Raw genomic sequence first — 21,319 nt, forward strand, 5'->3', positions numbered from 1 at the left:
GATGATTTCGTAACCACCAATCTGTACTTCTCAATCCCTCCACCTTCTGCACCAGCCTCACAACCCCCGACCCCTCTGACCTCCATCAGTGTGTTCTCTTTTAGATTAGATGAATTTTTTAATGTTCTTCCTTCTTTTGTTTATAAATTCCTTTTTTATTATATACGTTTCAGGTGCATGAAATTATAATTCAATAACCTATCAGGTTCTTTTGTTTGTTTGTTTGCTGTTTTTTGTTTGTTTGTTTGTTTGTTTGTTTTTAGAGAGAGAGAGGAAGGGAGAGGGAGAGAGAGGGAGAAACACTGATTGGTTGCTTCCCACATGGCCCAGTGGGAGGATGGAACCTGGAACCCCTCCGTGCAGGACGACCTGGATCTGGAGCTGGGCCTGTTGCAGGCCGAGGAGGAGACCAGGAGGCTGCAGCGGCTGCAAGGATGCACCAGCCAGCAGTCCTGTCGCCAGGTGGAGGAGCCGGCTGCCGAGGCAGAGGCTCCGGTTAGAGAACCAGCGGCTTCGGCAGGAGAATGAGATGTGGAACGGAGAGGGCAGCCTTGGCAATGGGGAGCCAGGCACCTAGGGATGCACCCCCCCCCCCCGAGTTAACCCAAGGAGACAGTTCCGTTCCATGCACATTTAGGCCAGCTGGGTCTCAAGGAGGCAGGTGGCAGGTAGCAGACGAAAAGCACCCTCAGCCCCTGCACTCCTGGAGAACAGCTTGACTTCCACCTTGTCATTTCCACAATTTGTTCTTCAATGTCATCTTATTTTTCACAAAGAAAATAAATGGTTTTGGTGAAATTGAATAAATAAATAAATAGGTTTTGGTGAAACCAACTGAGCCACACCAGCCAGGGCATATCAGTACTTTTTAAAAACTGCCTTTTCTCTATCTGGTATGCATTCATAAAACATTCTACAACACATGGGAATTTACTGGTCAACATAATTTCTACCTCTGTGACGTCCGGTAGTTGTGCTGTAAATGTCCCCTCCTTCGACAAGAAGATTCTGCAGCCAGCCTCACAGGCTTCTGACCCTTTACCCAGTGACGACAGCCGGCAGTTACTCTTTAGAAGGGTGGTGCTCAGCCGGGCGGGGTGAGGAGTGGAGGGGTTTGTTCCTCGGGAGACATTTGGCAACGTCTGGAGATCTTCTCAATTGTCCCAGCTGAGAAGCGCCAGGGGAATCTATCGAGAAGAGGTCAGGGAGGCCGCGGAACACCGTACAATGCACAAGACGGCACGCACACACAGAATGACCAACAGTGCTTTAGAGTATCCAGATGAAAAGCATACTGTGGGGAGTCGAAAAGCCTACCCTAAACATAAATAAGAGGAGGAGAAGAATTAACAGTACTTGAAATGTTGTGCTACCAGAGCAGCAAGTTTTCAGAAGCACAGAGATGGGGAACAGTTGTTCTTCTGCGGATCCCCTAAACCTAGCAACGTCTGTGGCACAGAGCAGGAGCTTAGTAAGCATCAGTCCGTTAGGGAACGCCGAGCTAAGCCAGGGAGGAAATCCAAACTGCAGAGTCAGGCACAGCAGACTCGAAGATCAGCCCTGCCAATGGCTGACACTCAGCACCTGCAAAATGAAGTGTATGGTGCTATTTCCTTAATTATTGTATGACTTACACAGGACAATATATATGAAGCTTTTAACACTGTCCAAAACACACAAGAGCCACAGTGTTAGGAGGTGATCTGCTAAGTACAATACATACACTCAAAAAACTCCCAACACGTTGGCGCATGGCAACTGTTCAGTTTCAAGCTCACTGCCAATGAAACCAGGGAAGGTCAATTCCCAGGTGGACCAGTTACCATTCCTGGAGAAAGCTGTGTCCGTGAACTAAGCCTAGTCCTCCAGTCTCATGAGGCCTGTTCAGGACATGGTTGCACCAGTCAACTGGTAACTGCTTGAGCATATAAAGAAATAGCTGGTGCCATCTTCCACCAATATGTTTGTCAAAGTTCTTAAAAGGATTAACATTAAGACAAAGTATAAACAATTTTTTTTAAAGTAGAAATCCAAAGGGAGTAAGACCACCTCTGCTGAGACTGGAAATCAGTACTCAAGAACTTAATCAACTAAGCCCTACCAAGACACCAGATGGTCTGCTAAGCATTTTGGTATTTTTATCTTATAGCCAACACACTCATCTGGTAGCATATAGAAATTATGTTTTTCCTTTAAAAAAATAAAAATAAATGAGAAAGAAGATGCCTAAACACACCAGAGTAATTGAGGTTGATGAATAGCGTTCTAAAAGTGCAGGCGATGCGGAGAAAAATATAAACATTCACACTGACAAATGTGTAATTTGTGTGAGCCATTAGAGTTAACAGAATCATATAAACTTTTTATTAGACAACTCCACAGCCAAAAATATAGGTTCAAGTTGCTGAATCATTGTTCAGATGTAAATAGGATTCCTAAAACTTTTATTGGTAGTTAAAATTAGTTTACAACATAAAGCAAACAAGAAGAGCAAGCCATAAAGCCAGTGGTGAAAGCCCCTTCGAAAAGCTCCCATCTGAAAAAGACACTCATTTGCAAATCAAGAGTGAAAAACAACACAAAGCAGTTCAAATGACTGCATTAATAAATTTCAAAATAACACTCCACTGTGCGTTCCATGATGAAATGTTTATTTAATTTGAATAAATGTTCACACAAATGCTCAGAAACATTTATTCCACAGAAAAGAACACTGCTGGTTAGAAGAAACAGAAAGACTCCAACACAAAGCTTCCTTCTTCACTCAGTCATCACCTTCAGGTTCAAGGTCTTCCTGGTGAGAACTGCAGCCGCATCCAAGGGTTGGTAACTATTGCCTCCTATTAAGTCAGGTGCCAAACTCCCCTCTCCTGGCCAAGGCTCAATCATTCCCCAGCTCTTTTTTTGGCTGCTTCTCAGCAGTTTTGTGCAGAACTCTCCACTGTTCTTCAAACATGAGTCTCATTCCACAAAAATCTTGTATTACACATTCCCGCTAATGTTCCCGGATAACGTGGCGATGGCCATTTCCGTAAGCCTGTGCTGGGGTTCAGTGATTTAGGGTTACGGTATATGCAGCCCCCACCCTGGCTTCCTTGATTCACCTCTGTGACTCTCATGCACCATAAGGTCATTTCTAAACAGCCGTGTACAGCTCTGTTTTTCATACTTTCACTGTGTAACACTACATTTCTACAGGAAGAAACAAAATTAGCGGGCACTGTGACCCCTGGTGCTTACAGGTTTTATTTTCCCTTTTGGTTAGAAAAGAGGGGAGAATTGAGGACAAAAAGAAATCGAGAGAGACCAGAGATGCCTCTTATTAAGTCTGATAGTAAAAACCAGTGCCCTGTTTATTAGGACCTTGGAGCTACTATTTGTAAAGGGTGTTCTTTATTTGCAGTCATTCTGACAAGGCAGAACACAGAATGCTGGCTACATTAACAGGCTTAGGGACACAAAGCAGGATCCAGACCCCAACACCACGCTCTATCAATCACAAGCTGTTACCTCCCATATGATCTTCAGCAAAAAAAAAAAAAAAAAGTAAAGCTTTCTTAAAAGTCACTTTGCTCATATATAAAATAGGACAATGTACTTCTGAGGAGTCAAAATACAAAGAACTCTGCACTACATTTAACATCATCAAGCCTTGTTGTTTTTCTCATCAAGCCCAAAACTTGAGATGTTTCCTTCAAGCTCACATCTGAGTGCTCCTTCACATCACTATGCTGTATGGAACCTGTATGCATCTCTTAACTTGTGGGCTTGCTGAGGCAGTTTAAAGATGACATCCTTTATTTTCTCATTTAAATAAATAATTGCTTCGGCAAAGATCAGAATGCTGGAAGCGGAGATTCACTACCCGCTCCCTCCCCCTCCCCCACTGCCAGCCATCACTCTTCTCATCTGGAGTTTGAAATCCACAAAGAGCCCATGAAAACTTTCTCTTGGGAAACATTCAAGCACTATGCCATTATTCTTCCAATAGAGGGTAATGGGACCTAACAGGGCGATTTCGACCCCCTCTCTTTAGAAGCGTATTCCAGATGGCAGCCAAACGAGGGTGCCAGGAGTGGAAGTTCCGCAGAGAAAGCCTCGGAGGTGCAGGCATCCCCTGGGTCCATTAGCCTGGGCTCACCCCAATCAAACACCCTGCATTTAGCGATTGGCACAAAATGGAATGCTTTTTGTCTCAGGACAGAAGGATTTAGGTATTTCAAGATGTGTATTCCAGAAGAAAATTTCTCTTATACTGCAAGAAGTTGGGAGCATTTCATTCTTTCCCTGGACACGCTCTTACTATCCAGTTTTCATCTCCCCTTCTCGTGGGGCAGCCTAAGCGTCTTGTATCTGCATCCTTGGAGTCTAGAACTGCCTGGAACACAGGACGGCAATCAAGGATGGAGGGAATGGGTTCCTTAGGGATGCCAGGAAATCTGTAGTGGTTAGTTGCTGGGGAATCAGCTAAGATTCAGTATAAGGCCTGTCCATGAAACAAGGCTGGCATGGGTAACGAACCTTCTGCTGCATGCAGCTGCTGGGATTATTTTAATCTCAGAAAATCTTCATCCCCAGTGGAGTTTGTTATACCCTACAACAGTTTCCTTTGCTACTTCCCCTGTTAGAATATTCTCAGGTGGCCATGCACAGAATCAGTTTAGTCAAACACTGAGCTCCCCATGCAAAAAATAAATAAAATAAAGCCATGATCAGAGTCAGGATACTTGATAAGGGAACACCTCAAGCCATTGATTATATCAAACACACAGAAATATTTAAAGGGCAATCTAGCCTGGCTAGTGTGGCTCAGTGGTTGAGCGTCCAACCATGCACCAAGAGATCATCGGTTCAATTCCTGTTCAGGGCACATCCCCGGGATGTGGGGGGCATGCAGGAGGCAGCCAATCGATGTTCTCTCTCATCTATGTTTCTATCTCTCCCTCTTCCTTCATCTTTCTCTAAAATTAATAAATGAAAAATTTAAAAAAAGGGCAGTCTAGCAGGGTAGCTACAGGGCCAGCTCCAAAGACAGTCAGAGTTTGCTGTGTCTGCCTCTGAAAGACCTGAATGAGCCTGAACAAGCTAATTACACACTTTGTGACTCAGTTTCCCTCTCTACAGAAATAATGGTGTTGACTCTCCTTTGGGAAGTTGTGAGAATTAAATTAGATAGTATGGTGTTTGCTATGTCTGGCATGTAGGAGAAATACAATTACTGTTTTTGGGGAAATTAATCCCCATAATGGTTTGAATGAGAGTAAAATGAGAGACAGGGAGAACCATTCCAACGTATCTGTGCCTAGGTTAAGAAAAATACGTTGGCAGATTCCTATAAAACAAAACTTGTACTTATCACATGACCCAACAATTGTACTCTTGGGCATTTATCTCAGAAAAACAAAAACTTGGGTTCACTCAGAAACTTGTACATGAATATTCATAAAAGACCAAGACTGGAGCCCTGGCCAGTTTGGCTCAGGGGTTAGAGCGTCGGTCCACAGACTGATGAGTTTCAGGTTCGATTCTGGTCAAGGGCACATACCTCGGTTGCGATTCGTCCCTGGCCCTGGTTGGGGTGGTGCGGGAGGCAGCCACTCAATGTGTCCCTTTCACATCAATGTTTCTTTCTCTTTCTCCCCCCGCCCTATCTCTCTCCCTCCCATTCTATCTGAACAAAAATGGGTGAGGATTAAAAATAAAAAAGCCCAAGACTAAAAAAACTGAGATGCACAGTCAGCTACATCCATACTACGGAATACTACTCAGGAAAGAAAATATGTGAACAGCTTGGATGAGTCAGGAGAATTATGATGACTGAAGAAAGCCAATCCCAAGATGTTACATACCGTGTGGTTGCAATCATATAAGATTCTTTTTTTTTTTAATCCTCATCCGAGGACATTTTTCCATTCTTTGTACAGACAGAGTGGGAGGGAGAGAGAGAAAGAGAGAGAGAGGGAAACACCGACGTGAAAGGGACACATTGAGTGGCCGCCAACCGCACGACCAACTAGGGTCGGGGACAAACTGCAACCGAGGTACATGCCCTTAGCGGGAACCGAACCCGGGTCTCTCTGGACCGCAGGCGGACGCTCCAACCGCTGAGCCAAACCGGCCAGGGCTCATATAAAATTCTTGAAATGACAGCAGATTCTTTATAGCCAGAGTAAGGGAGGGTGGTAGGGGCTTGCTGTGGCTACAAAGGGTAGCACGTGAGATCTCTGTGGTGATGGAACAGTCCTGCATCTTGATTATGGTGGTGGTTACATGAATCGACACACATGATAAAAGAACTACACAAACACACCCCACATATATAATTAAGTGCATGTAAAACTGGTGAAATCTGAATTAACTTAGTGAATTTGACAAGGTCAATTTCCTGGTTTTGATATGGTCCTACAGAATGTACCATTGGGACAGACTGGTTAAGGGGTATACAGCACCCCCATGGAGAACAAAAATGTTTCAAATGGAAGTGTTTCCAGATGTGTAATTCAAAGAAGAGTTTTGAACAAAGAGGCTAAGTTCACTTGAGAATGAACTACTGTAGCCCAGCCAGTGTGGCTCAGTGGTTGAGCATTGAACCAGGCACCAAGAGGTCGCCGGTTCGATCCCCAGTCAGGGCATCTGTCCAGACTGCGGTCCCGATCCCCAGTGAGGTGCATGCAGGAGGTGGCCAAACGATGTTCTCTCTCATCGATGTTTCTATCTCTCGCTCTCTCTCTCTAAAATCAGTAAGGAAAATTTTTTTTTTTTTTTTTAAAGAATGAACAACTGCAGCCCTGGCTGGTTTGCCTCAGCAGTTAGAGCATTGGTTGGGGACCAAAGAGTCGCGGGTGCAATTCCAGTCAAGGGCACATACCTGGGTTGCAGTTCTATCCCTGGCCCTGGCTGGGGTCGTGAAGGAGGCAACCAACTGATGTGTCCCTCTCACATCAATGTTTCTGTCTGTCTGTCTCTATCTCTCCCTCCCCGCTCCCTCCCTCCCACTCTGAAAATCAATGGAAAAATATCCTTGACTGAGGATTAAAAAGCAAACAAAAAAATGATCTAATGCAAACAATCAGGAGTAAGTCATATTTAGCCCAAAAGACCTGCCATCTCTTTGGAGATAGATGCAACCCATGTCTGTATAAAGCAGGTGGGATTGTACAGCCCCTACACACCAGAATTTAGGATTAAGGAGTCCAGAAGTAGAAATGAGTAGCCTAGAGGCAAGCAAAATAAACCTATGCTGCCTGATTTAAGAAAAAGAATTTATTGAAAAGAATTAGATAGTTCATCTCCCAGGATCACTAGGTAGGATAGATCGGAGATTGGCAAAGTCTGGCACAAAGCACACACTGTTAATGGCTGCTTTCACACTGTAAAAGCAGAGTTGAGCAGTTCCAAAAAAAAAGACTGTATGTCCCACAGAGTCTGTACTATTTACTATCAGGCCTTTTACAGAAAAAGTTTCACCAGCACCTGGCCAGATAACCAAATTCAGGAACCAGGTCAGTTGAGGCACTGAGAGCCCTCCACTGCCACCACTATCCTTAACAACGGGAAGTTGCAGCCACTGCCCAAATGGCTTTTCCTCTGTCCCTGTGTCTTTGAAAAACTAGCAACAGATCCAAAGTCTGGCTCAGATATATGCAACTGATGGGAGTCTAGGTCACATGCTCCAGGCACTAGCTGCAAGGGAGGCTGGAAATCTGAACATCAGACACACTGCCTCCACCAGGACTCACAGGGCAGAAAGGCCCAACCCAGAAAGGTGTTTCAGACAGCAGGCAGCCAACCTCAGCATAGAAGAGACATGTGGAGTGTGGACAAAGCCATCAACCACAACCCAACTGGATAGTTTTTATTTTCTGTGGTTCAACCCAAACACTGAGTTTTCTGCCAACTTAACCAAAAAGAGGTGTTAATCGTTGTCAATATTTGCTAAGCCTGGGCTTCTGTTTACTTTCATCTTCAGTTTTTCCTTATATCTTTGATACTATATTTTAATCCCCGGTCTGGAAATGCTTCAATTTTTTAATGCTCTTAGTTTGGTAGAAGAAAATGCAATACGCAAGCTCAGGATCCTCTCCAATTGTGTGCATTTATGAAGCTAATTTTAAAAGACAGAGCAAACCAGGCTAATGTTCTAACAACTTCCTAGCAGAAAATGGATTCTGTCAACCGTAAAGCAACACCACCTTCTCTCCTTGGATGGATTTGAAGACAAATGAGTATCTTGCTTGTTCAAAGCAGAAGGCAAAAAGTTCCAGCACTCTAAAGCTTATAAGTAATGAGAGAAGAAAAGGGGGGGACGGTGATGTTTTCCATCATTATCTCATTAAAAATAGCTCTTTTGACTTTACATAGTTCCATAAATCTTGGCTCTCATGGATCATTCCTAGCATGCCCACCTGCACCCAGGATTTCAAACTCCAAGATTTCTTACAATTAATGAAGGCCAAACTATTACTAACTGGGACACCGTTTGAACAGTTCAGGGGGGTGGGCATATCCTCAGTGCTGAAGCTAAACCTTCAAGATCCAAGTTCAAGGCATCAAAAACATTCATCTCCCAAAAACCCACTGGGCTGGGCTATAGAACCACTACTGAATTCCCTTCAGCAGCTTTTAGTTCTTCCCTCGATTACAAAGTTCGCTTAGTTCTATCCCCTCAGAGATGAAAATCTCTGGTCACACATTGGCCACTCCCTTCTTTGGAAACTGTAGAAGGAAGTTCTACCTACAGCAAGTCACATAGGTTTCACAGAAAGGTTTCACAGTGCACAAAATAATGAAACCAAGATTTGTTTTGAAACCTACCGCTCAAAAGTTAACTTTGGCACATCTGCCACAAATGATTTTCCAGGGCGAAACGGAGGCCTGGCACAGTAGGGTGAAGCCTCTTTATCAGCTCCGAGAACTCCAGGGCATGTAATCAGTACCCAATTAGTTATTAATAACTTAATATCCACACATCTGCCGAAACTCTGTAGGTGTGCAGTATGATTTAAATGTGCTGTGATCATCTGTGTTAGAGTAGGTGCTACATACATAATGGATTTGATTCTTCAGAACCCAAAGAGGAAGAAAATCAGACGCCTAATCTGTTCCTTTCTACAGAGTGTAAATAGTCGACTCAGAAAAAAGGGTATCCTAGTTGATCTGAAAGAGTTAATTAAACTTACCTATTATAATACACAAATTGGCCATGTAATAAGCTTTTTCTGACAGCCTATTAAAGCCATCGCTGGCTAGATTAGAAAGATGCCTTAAAATGCTGCTAAGAAGGCAGGCATACCAATAATTGTTATTTATAAAGCTATTATTACACACCAGGAACTACTCTAATCACTTTAAACACATGTACTACTTCACTTATTATATTATTTACTCCTCAGGGCCACCTGTGAGGTAGGTCCAATCACTAGCTACCATTTTACAAATGGGGAAACTGAGACACAAGTTCATGTAATTTGCCGAAGATCACAAAACTACATGTAGCACAGTCGTTTTCAAACACGGTTCTGTTCACACCGCAGCCTTTGCTTTTAACCACGAAGCTGGAGTTGACAACTTTCTTCTAAGGCTTTATACGAAACTCCACATCAGTGGTTTTATAAGGCTAATAAGGGGGTGGGGGGTCCTGAGTACTTCCATTCATGGGGCCACCTTCACAGGGCCTGGATGGCAGTCTCGTTTTCATCATTAACACTGACTTTAGATGAGCTACTTCATCTCTGAATCATATTGTTTCTCATCTTAAGAATGGAACTCATATTTCTGTTATCTGTAGGCACAAAGAGACCTCTCCCAACACCCTCTACCTATGCACCTCCAAAATCAAACATCTCACTCTGTAGTTACTAAAAGTTCCCTTACCCAAAGAAGGGAAATGTACAGGCTCTTTTGTGGAATTTGGAAACACAAATCAATTTCATGTCCATTCTTTTAAGGATGGGCCAGTCCCTCACTGCCGGGATAAGGAAGGGAGAAGAAGGATGGAGATATGGGAGAGGAAGAACCCACCCTCTGATGACAAAATACATGTTTCTATGCAGTCTCTAAACAACCGTACCAGATGGCTACACCCATTCCTCCTAACCCAAAGCATTTTAAAACACTGGGGAGGATAATATTAAGTTATTTCTCCAAATGTGCATGGAATATGAACACTCAGTCATCTTCTACTGCATTTTCAGAGCTCCTTGCTTACAAGGAAATTTTTGCCTTCAGGCTAATAAATGTCAGTGCATAGGATGGAAATCACTGTTGTAGCTTGATGAAATGTTGAATAGTCACTGTATTTTACAGATGCTACATGGCCACACCTAAGTTATAAAGATGGCATCTGTACTATATCCATATATTTAATATACCTATAAGCAAAAGCTACCTAAAATACTAGAGATGGATATTGCCTTGGCACTTCCAAGGAATTTTTTTAAAGAAAGAAGGATATGTGTTAAGATTTAGTGAGAAAGATTTTCATCTCAGCATTCATCATAAGATCCAAGATTATAAGCACCCATTTATTTAACAATAAGGAAGTAGTTAAATAAGATCACTGTACAAGCATGAAATCAAACATTTCTCTGCTGTCAATTCTAAAGGGTTTAGAAGAGTATTTAATAGCCTGGGACAACATGCAAAATAAACAGTTCCATGAAAAGAGCAGATTGCAACAGAGTACAATAGTATTCATTTTTATCCAAAAAACAAAAAATCTGACATATATATGTATACACATATAAACAGGTACTCGAAGACAGATTTACTTTACCTATATTTATTACAATGAACACGTGTGGCTTTTCTATTGGAAAAGCTTTTTCCGAGATACCTTACCATGCCTTCCCCTTTTATTTCTAATGATGAAAAATTTCCAACAAACATTAAAATAAACTGAAGCCCCGCCCCCCACCTACTCACTGCTCCTGGCCAGTATTACTTCACAATGCCCATCCACAGTCTCCCCTTGCAAGTTATTTGGAATCAACCTTAATTATATTATTTCATCTAAATAATTTAAAATATAGGGCTCTTTTTAAACAAATCTATAAAACTATTATCACTCCTTTAAAATATTTAAATAGTTCCCTCACACTGCCCCATTTCCAACCAGGGTTAAAATTTCCAAACTGAATCAGGATTCAAATAAGGCCCATAGAAAGACTGGCTGGCAGGTCTTTTCAAATCTTTAATCTACAGGTTTTCCTCCCCGTTTCGCTTTATTTCCCTCTTGCAGTTATTTCATTAAAAACTCCAGATCTTTGGCCAGTCTGGAATTTGTCTGTTATATTCCTGTGGTGCTATTTATCATGTTTTTCACTCTTTTGTAATTCTGAAAATTGGTTCTTAGACACCTGAAGAGACTAAGGTCTTTTTTGTTTTCCTTTTTGTGGGGGTGGGACGGTGGGTGGGGGAAGCTGCAGAATGACTTCCTAGGAGATAGCATGCTGTACCATCAGGGGCTCCTATCTGGTTGTCCCTTTTCGTGATGTTATTATGTGATGTCCTATGCCTACATTCATTCATGAGCTGCAAAACAACCATCTTTTATATTCATCACTCAGTCTTCATTTTTAGCTACAGTTCATAGGGAGGGAAATACCTCCCTTCATCAGCTTCCTGTTTACTCAATATAGAAAGCTACTCTTAGTTTTTTAAATCTATACACATTTAAATATCTAAGCTTCCAGCACATATAGAATCACCAGAAGTCACAACCAAAAGCTTCCTTATCGTCTAGTCAAATGTGGAGTTCAAGGAGCTCTCCAAAAGGTCAGGATGGACGCTCTAGGGTTTACAGCCACGGGTGACAAAGGGCCAAGAGCCGCCGTGGGGTCCGCGCAGGGAACTGCGGCCTCGCTGGGGCTGGGCGGTTCCCTGCGTCCAGTGCAGACCTGTCCTGGATGGTGCGCCTCCACTCTGCTGGCCCAGCCCGGCTCCGATCCAGACCCCTCCTCAGTCGCTTTCCCAGAAGGGTCAGAGGTCCTTGGGCTGCCCCGCAACCGAAACAGCATCTGTGAACGCAACAGAAGACCCCGAGGCTGGCCAGGAAAGGGCCAGGAAAGGGCCAGGAAAGGGCAGCGCGAGGGCAGCAGAGCGGAGAGAACTGACAAGCTTACACGGGAACATGGCATCAACAGCCTGCCTGGATTTAATGACGGCTTTACAAATCAGAAGGCCGAGGAGAAGGCGCCCAGCACAGCATGGGGCAGGGTCTGGCTGGTAGGCGGCTCCAGGCTGTGAAAAATGGCCGGAGGAGCCGAGTTAATAACTCAGGGTCGCACCTGGGCTTCTGCCTCGGCCCTTTGATTTGTATAAACTAACAATCCGGGAGAGTGGGCAGCAGGAAAACAGCTCCGCAGGTGAGCCCTGCGATGGCCTTGCTGGCGACCAGGCCACATTTCCCTCTGGGACGTGCAGACCGGAGGCTGGGCATGACCTCCTATGGCCAACAAGGTCTTCTCTGAAGGTATTCATTAGCTAAATGTGCACCAGCCCACAGGAAAGGGCCCTGAGCCATTAAATACAAATCCAAATTAGACCCATCCATTCTAAATCTCAGATCTTTGCAGCAGGCAAGGTTTCCTGCTTTTAATTTTTCTAAAAGGCATAAGCACTGAAATTACAGCCTATGACCATGCTCCTACATCTGAACCCCACCCCTCCCAAACCAAAGGAACTGAATTGGTTTTTTTCTTAATCGCTGTCAGATTTCATAAAGCATCTGTTGACACTTCTAAACCTGGATTAAGTTTCTACGCAAATACTAATGGCTTATCTTTTACTTTTTTTTTTAATCCTCACCAGAGGACATTTCTCCATTGATTTTTAAACAAAGTGAAAGAGGGAAAGGGGGTAGTGGAGAGAGAGAGAGAGATTGATGTGAGAGACACACATTAATTGATTGCCTCCCACATGACCCCAATCGGGGCAGGGATCGAACCGGCAACCCAGGTACGTGCCCTTGACTGGGAATTGAACCTGAGATGTTCTAACCGCTGAGCAAAACAGACCCATCTTTTAAAGAAGCACAGCTCATCTAGTGGGACAAAACACAAAGCTGATAAACCTTAAATGAATTAGAAACATTACATAAATGAGAGTCAACTAACTAACTCAGTGATTTTCCTTTAAAAATATAGGGTGGGGCAAAAGTAGCTTTACAGTTGTGAGTATAAGAAAGTTTATTCTTGCCCTGGCCAGTTTGGCTCAGCGGTTAGAGCGTCGGCCTGCGGTCCGGAGAGACCCGGGTTCGGTTCCCGCTAAGGGCATGTACCTCGGTTGCAGTTTGTCCCCGGCCCTGGTTGGTCCTGCGGGTGGCAGCCACTCGATGTGTCCCTTCACGTCGATGTTTCTCTCTCTCCTTCCTCTCTCTCCCTCCCACTCTATCTGTACAAAAAATGGAAAAATATCCTCGGGTGAGGATAAAAAACAAACAAACAAACAGAAAGTTTATTCTTGTTATTATTTATTAATTATTGTATGCCCCACCCTGTACATTAATAAAAAGGATGGCTCAGAAGAAAGCAAGGAGAAATAAACATTTGCAAAATCTCTCTCCCCCAGATTAATAAAAATAATTATTGCCTGACAACCTACCGGCCACGTAACTGTGGTCCACAGAACAAGAACCCCGTGCTGTGGCGTGTTGCTCTCCTGAGGTTATCTCTTTGTCCCACTCACGTAAGTGCCCATAGAGACATGGGTTTTCATCTGTTTCTGTTCACTGCTGTATCCCAACACCAGGAGTAATGTTTTATGGTAAGTGTTCTATATATATTTGAGGAAAAGAGAGAAGGAGGGGGGGAAAAAAGAAGAGAAAGGAATCTTCTAGAACCTGGGGTACCTCAGAGCTGACAGGACACTCCAAAGAGATGACCAAAAAGTAAAGTTTCAGATTCTACTCGATAAACAGACCCCTAATTTCACACAAGCAGAAAACAGCCTGCCTGGATCTCCTCTGACCAAAGCTGGAGGGGTTCTTCCTGGTCTCCCCGTATTTCCACACTGAGCTCCTCAGAGACCTCCTGAACCCTCCTCTGATCTGCAAATGCTTTCCCACTCAAACCACTGACCAAAGGGAAAAGAAACTCAAAAGACTGGGACCTGTTCATTCCAGAACCATTATATTCTGAGACCGAACCAACAGGAAGCCAGAGAGCCATGAAACATCCAAAGACAAGTGGACCTGAGTCAATCACTACATTGCCTTTAAAATCACTGCAGTTTCCTTAAACCTGAAAGCCCACTGTTCAGGATGTGTAAAGGAGCAGGAACGGTTTAACAGAAAACTCAGGCTCTGGCTCAGACAATTCAGACACATGCTAGCCACAGGAATTTAAACAGGTAACGTCTTTCCTCCGAGACTCGTCTGCCTCGTCTATGAAATGCAATGATAATAGTATGTAGCTCCCTTTGGGGGTTGTATGAGGACTAAATAGGGTAATGTGCAAAAAGTACTGGCCCAGGGTCTGACCCTCTGTGTATGCTCAACAAGTTGTGTACATGAGAAGAAAGAGAATAATGAAGATGAAGATGTGCGGCTCATATCACACACTGGAGAGAAAGCCCATCTTAGGATGGGGAATAGCAGGTTACATACCCATGTCCTACTCAGATTTCTCCTTCTTGGGAAAAGAAAAGACAAGGATGGCTGTTCCTTGCCCACCAACTGCATTAGTTTCCTTTCACCCATAAGGCCGCTGTGAATTTTCATGTTCACATAAAGCGCTCAACCAGCAAAGGAAGCTGTCAAATGTGAACGGACTACGGGCAGAAATCTCTGAGAAGGCAGATGAGTGAGCGAAACGCCTGAATGGCTTGCGGGGTGATAAGGGTTCAAAGTAGAAGGTCATGCATTGAGAGTCTCCAGTGGAACCCAAGCCCAATTAAAGGCAGACCTAGCATCTCTAATGCTTTGAAGGTTATCCCTCCCATGCCCCACCCCGTGCCCAGTACGTGCTAAGTTTTCAATGAATGAAAAAGAGAACGATGCAACACACCACCTAGTTCTCGGGAAGGAAAGGCGCCAGGTCTCGAGAGTGAGCCAGGTTACATACCTATGTCCTACTCAGGAGCATTCGAGGTTTGCATTCATGCTTTGGCCAGCTAAAGCAATCTAGAGCTTGAGGTTACAGTAGTGGACTGAATGGTGCCCCCGAGCCCCAAAAAGGTAAGTCTATATCCTAATGCGCAGAATTTGTGAGTATCACCTTATATGGTAAAAGTGTAAACATTAATTTACTGGGCAAAAGATACGATTCGCCCTACGGATTTTGAGAGGAGGCGTTTATCCTAGATTATTCAGGTGGGTTCTAAATCCAATGACAAGTATCCTGACAATGATGAGGCCCAGGGAGACATCACAGGCAGAAGAAGAGGAGCCAGTGGGACCAGAGTCCAAGATGAAGCCACAAGTCAAGGTATGACAACAGCTACCAGAAACTAGAAGAGTAAAAGAACAGATTTTCCTTTAGAGCCTTCAGCGAGATCACGCTCTGTCGGGTTTCTGACTGCTGGTTTCCAGGGCTGGGAAAGAGTAAGTTTCTGTAGTTTTAAGTTTTGCTGTGGCAGCCCTAGCAAATGAATAAAAAAAGATAAAGGTAAAGATTAAAAAAAAAAGATTGCCTGATAGTCAAAGCTGATAAATCAAATATATATTTAAATTATACATACACACATAATTTTTTTTTTAATTACCTGCAAACTTGCAACCAAACAAAATCTCGGAAGAAATGATTGTATCTTAAAGCTTGACCCAGAACTTCATGAATATGCATCCTGCAACCTCTGGAAACAATGGGAGCCCTCACCTCCTACCAGTTGGTTCATTTCCTGGGCAAGGTTTCTCAAAATGGGATTAGAAAACCACTAGTGTATTCTCCAAAGTCAACAAGATAAAGTTTTTTTTTTATATCTATGATAAACTAAAAATAAAATATTTTCATTTAACACCAAACCAGGCAAGACCCTGATAATTGGCAGTCAAAAGACACTCTCATGCAATAAAACTTAAGTTATCTTATGTTTGTGGGGCTTGAATAAATTCACAGGGTTTTTGCAAAAGGTCTCCCCCTTTGTTAAGGGGTCTGCATATAAATTTGAGAAATACACTTTATGCTATGGTCCTGACATTTTGCTAAACATTACAGAAAGAAAACAACTACATACAAATATTAACTTAAACATCCTTCAACTTGAATACAGAAAATATCAGTACCATTTCCATAACAGCATCTGAAGAGAATTAGCAATAAGGATGTCTGTCTCCCCTCAGCCTTTTTAGTTTTTCTCTAAGTCCTCAAAGGGCAGGGCTACGGAATATCTTCAAATAATAACTTCATGTCACAACTTTTAAAACAGTAGCCAGCCCTGGCTGGTGTGGCTCCGTGGTTAGAGCACACAGAAATGTTTTCTTTAAACTGTGTCCTTCAAGTTCCAAGACTGAGTCACAGCTCCAAGTGGTAACTGAAATCTGATTATGATATGGAGATTACACACAGTTCTCTTAACATAATAATTCACAGACTTGAATGACAAGATGGCCACCCTCATCACTAGGTAGTCAAATCCTCAAAGGCTGGGCTGTATCTGTGCAGGAGTTTTCTCTGCATGGTGACCAGCAGAGCTTCTCAGATGACTGACATCTTTGTGGTGCATGGCCAACAATGACAAGCACACACACGAAAGTGTCTGGTAACACTGTTGAGGAAGGGCAGTGTGGAACCTGGTCAACTGCTAAGAAATCTCAAGTTCCACAGGTCTGTGCTCCAATATCACAGCTTCATTTCCTTCAGAAACAGATACTTCAAGGGAAGAAGGAACAGAAAGAGTTTTGCTCAATCTGTGGAGCCCCAGCTCCAACACCGAGAAAGTCACATAAAATTCCCCGGCACAGAGAAAGACTCTTCCTTGAAATACAACCCTTAACAAGATGCCCTGCACACGATGAGTAGTCTGTATGAATTCTTTCATTCGGCACTCTCAATAACTTTGTGAAGTGTGTGCTACTATTATCCTCATTTCCCAGGTGAGAAAATGAACCAAGTTAAGCTTCTGCTAACTTGCCCAAAGTCAATCTGATAAGTGGTACAAAAGCCAGAATTCAAATTCTGTTCTGAGTTGGAACATGAAACAACTCACTAGCCTACCTAGAGAAGAGAAATTGGCATGGATGATCCTGTAATGCCAAAATATCTTGGTGCTGGCAGAAATAAAAAGATGTTTTCATAATGTGAAATACTTCATATGAACATAAAAATGTGTTAGTTCCCTAACTGTACATAGACCAATGGCTGGGAGGAGCTGGCCCTGACTCTTCCATAGTAACAAGCCCTATGGTAGAGAAGACATCCCCAACCTATATTGTATTTTGATCTATGATGTGGATGAAGACAGAAACGAGAGATTTAACCAATTGTTAAGGTATACAAAGGTTGGAATGAACAGATCACACACACACTCTTTAAAAAACCATAATTTCAAATATCCAGCAAGGGGAACCACATTAAAACCAACCATATAAGATTTTTACCATGTAAAATATTATATTCAGGTTAATTAACAAGTAAATACAGTATAGGAGCAGGGACAAACCAGACTGTTCAGTCAACAAAACATTTGGAACAAAACAAATGTTTATCCCAACATTATTCATAATAGCCAAAATGTAGAATCTACTCAAATGTTCATTAATTGATAAGTGGTTAAACATAATGTGGTATATGCTCACAAATGGACTATTTTTGTCCATAAAAAGGAATGAAGTTCTGACACACACATCAAGATAAAAGAACCTTGAAAGCATGATGTTAAGGAAAGAAGCCAGTCACAAAAGGCTATATATTGTAACATTTCATTTCTATAGTTCCCTAAATAGGCAATTTATGATTATTATTTTTAAGAATAGCTGATGCCTACAGCTAGAGATTGTTGAGGGAAAATGGAGAGGGTATGGGTTTCTTTTGAGACTAGTGAAAATGTTCTAAAATTTTGATGGCTGCACAACTCTGTGAACATAAGCAAAACACTTTAGATGCATAAACTGCATGATATATGAATTCCATCTCAATAAAGCTGTTACAAAAAAAAATGGGGCATTTAGTAGCCTGCATGTTTAAATAGAGACAGCAATATACTACAATTGCTGGAAAAGCTAACCTAACCTTTTGATTGGCCCAAAATAAGGAAGAACTTAATCCAACAATGGAAAAGATTGGCAACGTGAAGTAGTGAGCTCTTCATTGCTTGAAGCATTCAATCACAGACTACCTGACTTTTTGGTCAATACAACCAAAGGGATTTATTTTCGTTGTGAGCTGAAAGCTTGAAAAAACCATTTCTGAGATACTAAAATCCTAATATATGTCATGTATACTTAAGTGGCTGAAGAATTAGTCACAGAATTAGGATGTACTTAAAAGTATAAAATGTGGCCCTGGTCAGTGTGGCAAAATGGTTAGAATGTTGGCCCAAGCACCAAAGGATCACTGGTTCGATTTCTGGTCAAGGGCACGCACTTGGGTTGCAGGTTCAATCTACAGCCCTGGTCAGGGCACATGTGGGAGGCAATCGATTGATCTGTTTCACTCACATCGATGGTTTTCTCTCTCTTTCTCTTTCTCTCCCTCCCTTCCTTCCACTCTCTCTAAAAATCAATGGAAAGAAATATATCCTCAGGTGAGGATTAACAAAAATGAATAAATAAGTAAATAAATGTACAAAATGTGGAGGTGGGCTGCCTGGAATCAAATCCATACTCCACCATGTAATAGTATGGCCTTAGGGAAGCAATCAGCCCGAGACTCAGTTTTTTGCTTTGTAAAATGGAGTCAATAATACTAATAACGTAAGTCAATACTTTATAAGCTGAACAATAAGAATTATACAACACAGTCACAAGGCCCTTCTCCTAGTATCACCAGAGCCATAGCATCTCAGCATTTTTAGTAACTCTAGATGAACTATAATATAAAAATTTTGAATTAAAACTAAAATACCATCCAACAGCATTCACTGATTAAACGGGGCAGGATCCCCTCCCCCAAAGAGATCCAAACATGTATGTTGTTTTTCAATAAATATCCAAACGTTCTAAGAAACATCAGTGCTATTTTATGTATTTATTTAAAATCCTCACCTGAGGATATTTTTCCATTTATTTTCAGACAGAGTGGGAGGGAGGGAGGAGGGAAGAAAGAGAGAGAGAGAGAAACATTGATATAAGAGGGAAACATCGTCTGGTTGCCTCCCACAACGCACCACCCTGACCAGAGCCAGGAACCGAACCGCAACTGAAGTACATGCCTTTGACCGGAATTGAACCCGTGACTCTTTGGTCTGAAGGCCAACGCTCTAACCACTGAGCCAAATAGGCCAGGGATCTGTGCTATTTTAATATCTTAATGAAGGCCTAGTGTAATATTAGATAGTAGAACTCTCTTTCATCAACTCATTTTACTGGATGTTATTCTAACATCAAAAATAGAAGCCCTATGCCACCAAATCATGCCTGCTTTTGACAAGGCCCCAATGAGTAGAAAGTCTTTATTACATGCCCAGGAAGTCCATATGTGTATTTTACAAGGTCTCAGTACTCCTTAGACCCTTGTCTATTATAAACACCAGCTTTTAGATATATTCTCACTTTGAGATCACTTACACGGTTGACTATTTGCAGGGCAAACCAGTGCAATCAAACACTAAAGCTTCGAGATTAGAGAACTGCCAAGGTCTGAACTATATCAACAGCTCGCAATCAGCTCATTCAACAGGACTTTGACAGTATTTCACCTGCAAAACAAACACCGCAACGGTGTGCACCGGAGGTACGGCATCCCATTCCAGCAGCTTGTTTCTGAGACTTGCAGGGAAGCACCCGTCATTGGAGTTGTTCCCAGAGACAATCACAGGCTTCTTCTGGGACGCTTCACCCTGCGACAGACTGCTCCAGGTAGTCAGTACTCACAGAGGAAAGGGGGAGACTCCCAAACTGCTGGAGCTCAGTGGGGGTCACAACGGAGAGTTTTGACTTACAATTTATGCTTTAAACAGAAGATATCAAATTTAAAAGTTTAGTTTTCCACAGAAAAAAAAATCCAACACCCTTTCGCAATAAAAACACTCAGCAAACTAGAAATAAAAGGAACTTCCTCAGCCTGATCAAGGGCTTCTATGAAAAGCACACAGCTAACATCATCCTCATAAAAAGGCCGCATGCTTTCCACTAAGATCAAGACCAAGTTCAAGATCAAGGCACCTGCTCTCCCCATGCCTATTCACTTCTCTACTCAAAGTTCTAGCCAGGGCAGTCGGGCAAGAAAAAGAAATAAAAGACATCCAAATTTGAAAGAAAGAAGTAAAAACATCTCTATTCTCAGGTGTCATGATCTGGCATATAGACTATTCTAAGGAATCTACACACACAAAAGAAAAATCTCTTAGAGCTAATAAAGGAATTCAACAAAGCTGAATGATGAATACATAAAAATCAATCATATTTCTATACTTTATCAAAGAACAATCCAAAAATGAAGTTAAAAGTTTGTGTTTCAGCCTGGCTGGTGTGGCTCAGTTGGTTGGGCACTGTCCTATGCATCGAAAGATCGCCGGTTTGACTCTCAGTGAGGGTACATGCCCAAGTTTTGGGTTTGATCCCTGGTGGGGGTGCATATGGGAGGCAACTGATCAATGTTTCTCTCACACTGATGTTTCTCTCTATCTCCCTTCCTCTCTGAAAACAATAAAACATATTTTTTTTAAGTCTGTATTTCAGCCCTGGCCGGTTTGGCTCAGTGGTTAAAGCGTCGGCCTGCAGTCAGAGAGACCCGGGTTCAGTTCCCGCTAAGGGCATGTACCTCGGTTGCAGTTTGTCCCCGGCCCTGGTTGGGTCGTGCAGGTGGCAACCACTCGATGTGTCCCTTTCACGTCAATGTTTCTCTCTCTCTCTCTCTTCCTCTCTCTCCCTCCCACTCTATCTGAACAAAAAATGGAAGAATGTCCTGGGGTGAGGATAAAAAAAAAAAAAGTTTGTGTTTCACCATCTTATGCTATATAAATGTCAAATCGCTATGTTGCACACCTGAAACTAATATAATATTGTATGTCAATTATATTTTAATAAAGAAATATTTTTAAGTTTGTGTTTCACATCAGGCTTATCCCAAATTAATTCCAGATTTCCAATCTATAAGCTGGAGATTATAAAGTCATTCCAATCATTCTCTTTTCTGACTCTTGGAAATCATACCTTAAGCAATTAAAGGTTCATTTATTCATTTAATAAATATTTATCAAGTGCCTCCTATATTCCAGGCAG

The 21,319-nt window shown here is 42.4% G+C and overlaps 1 pseudogene; it reads left to right on the plus strand.

Moving 5' to 3' along the window:
* Positions 1–321: 321 nt before the first annotated feature.
* The window catches only part of LOC118633519, a 56,061-nt pseudogene continuing 35,063 nt past the window's right edge, over positions 322–21,319 (plus strand).

The sequence above is a fragment of the Molossus molossus genome, unplaced genomic scaffold (assembly GCF_014108415.1).
Source record: "Molossus molossus isolate mMolMol1 unplaced genomic scaffold, mMolMol1.p scaffold_m16_p_18, whole genome shotgun sequence".
Taxonomy (NCBI): Eukaryota; Metazoa; Chordata; class Mammalia; order Chiroptera; family Molossidae; genus Molossus; species Molossus molossus.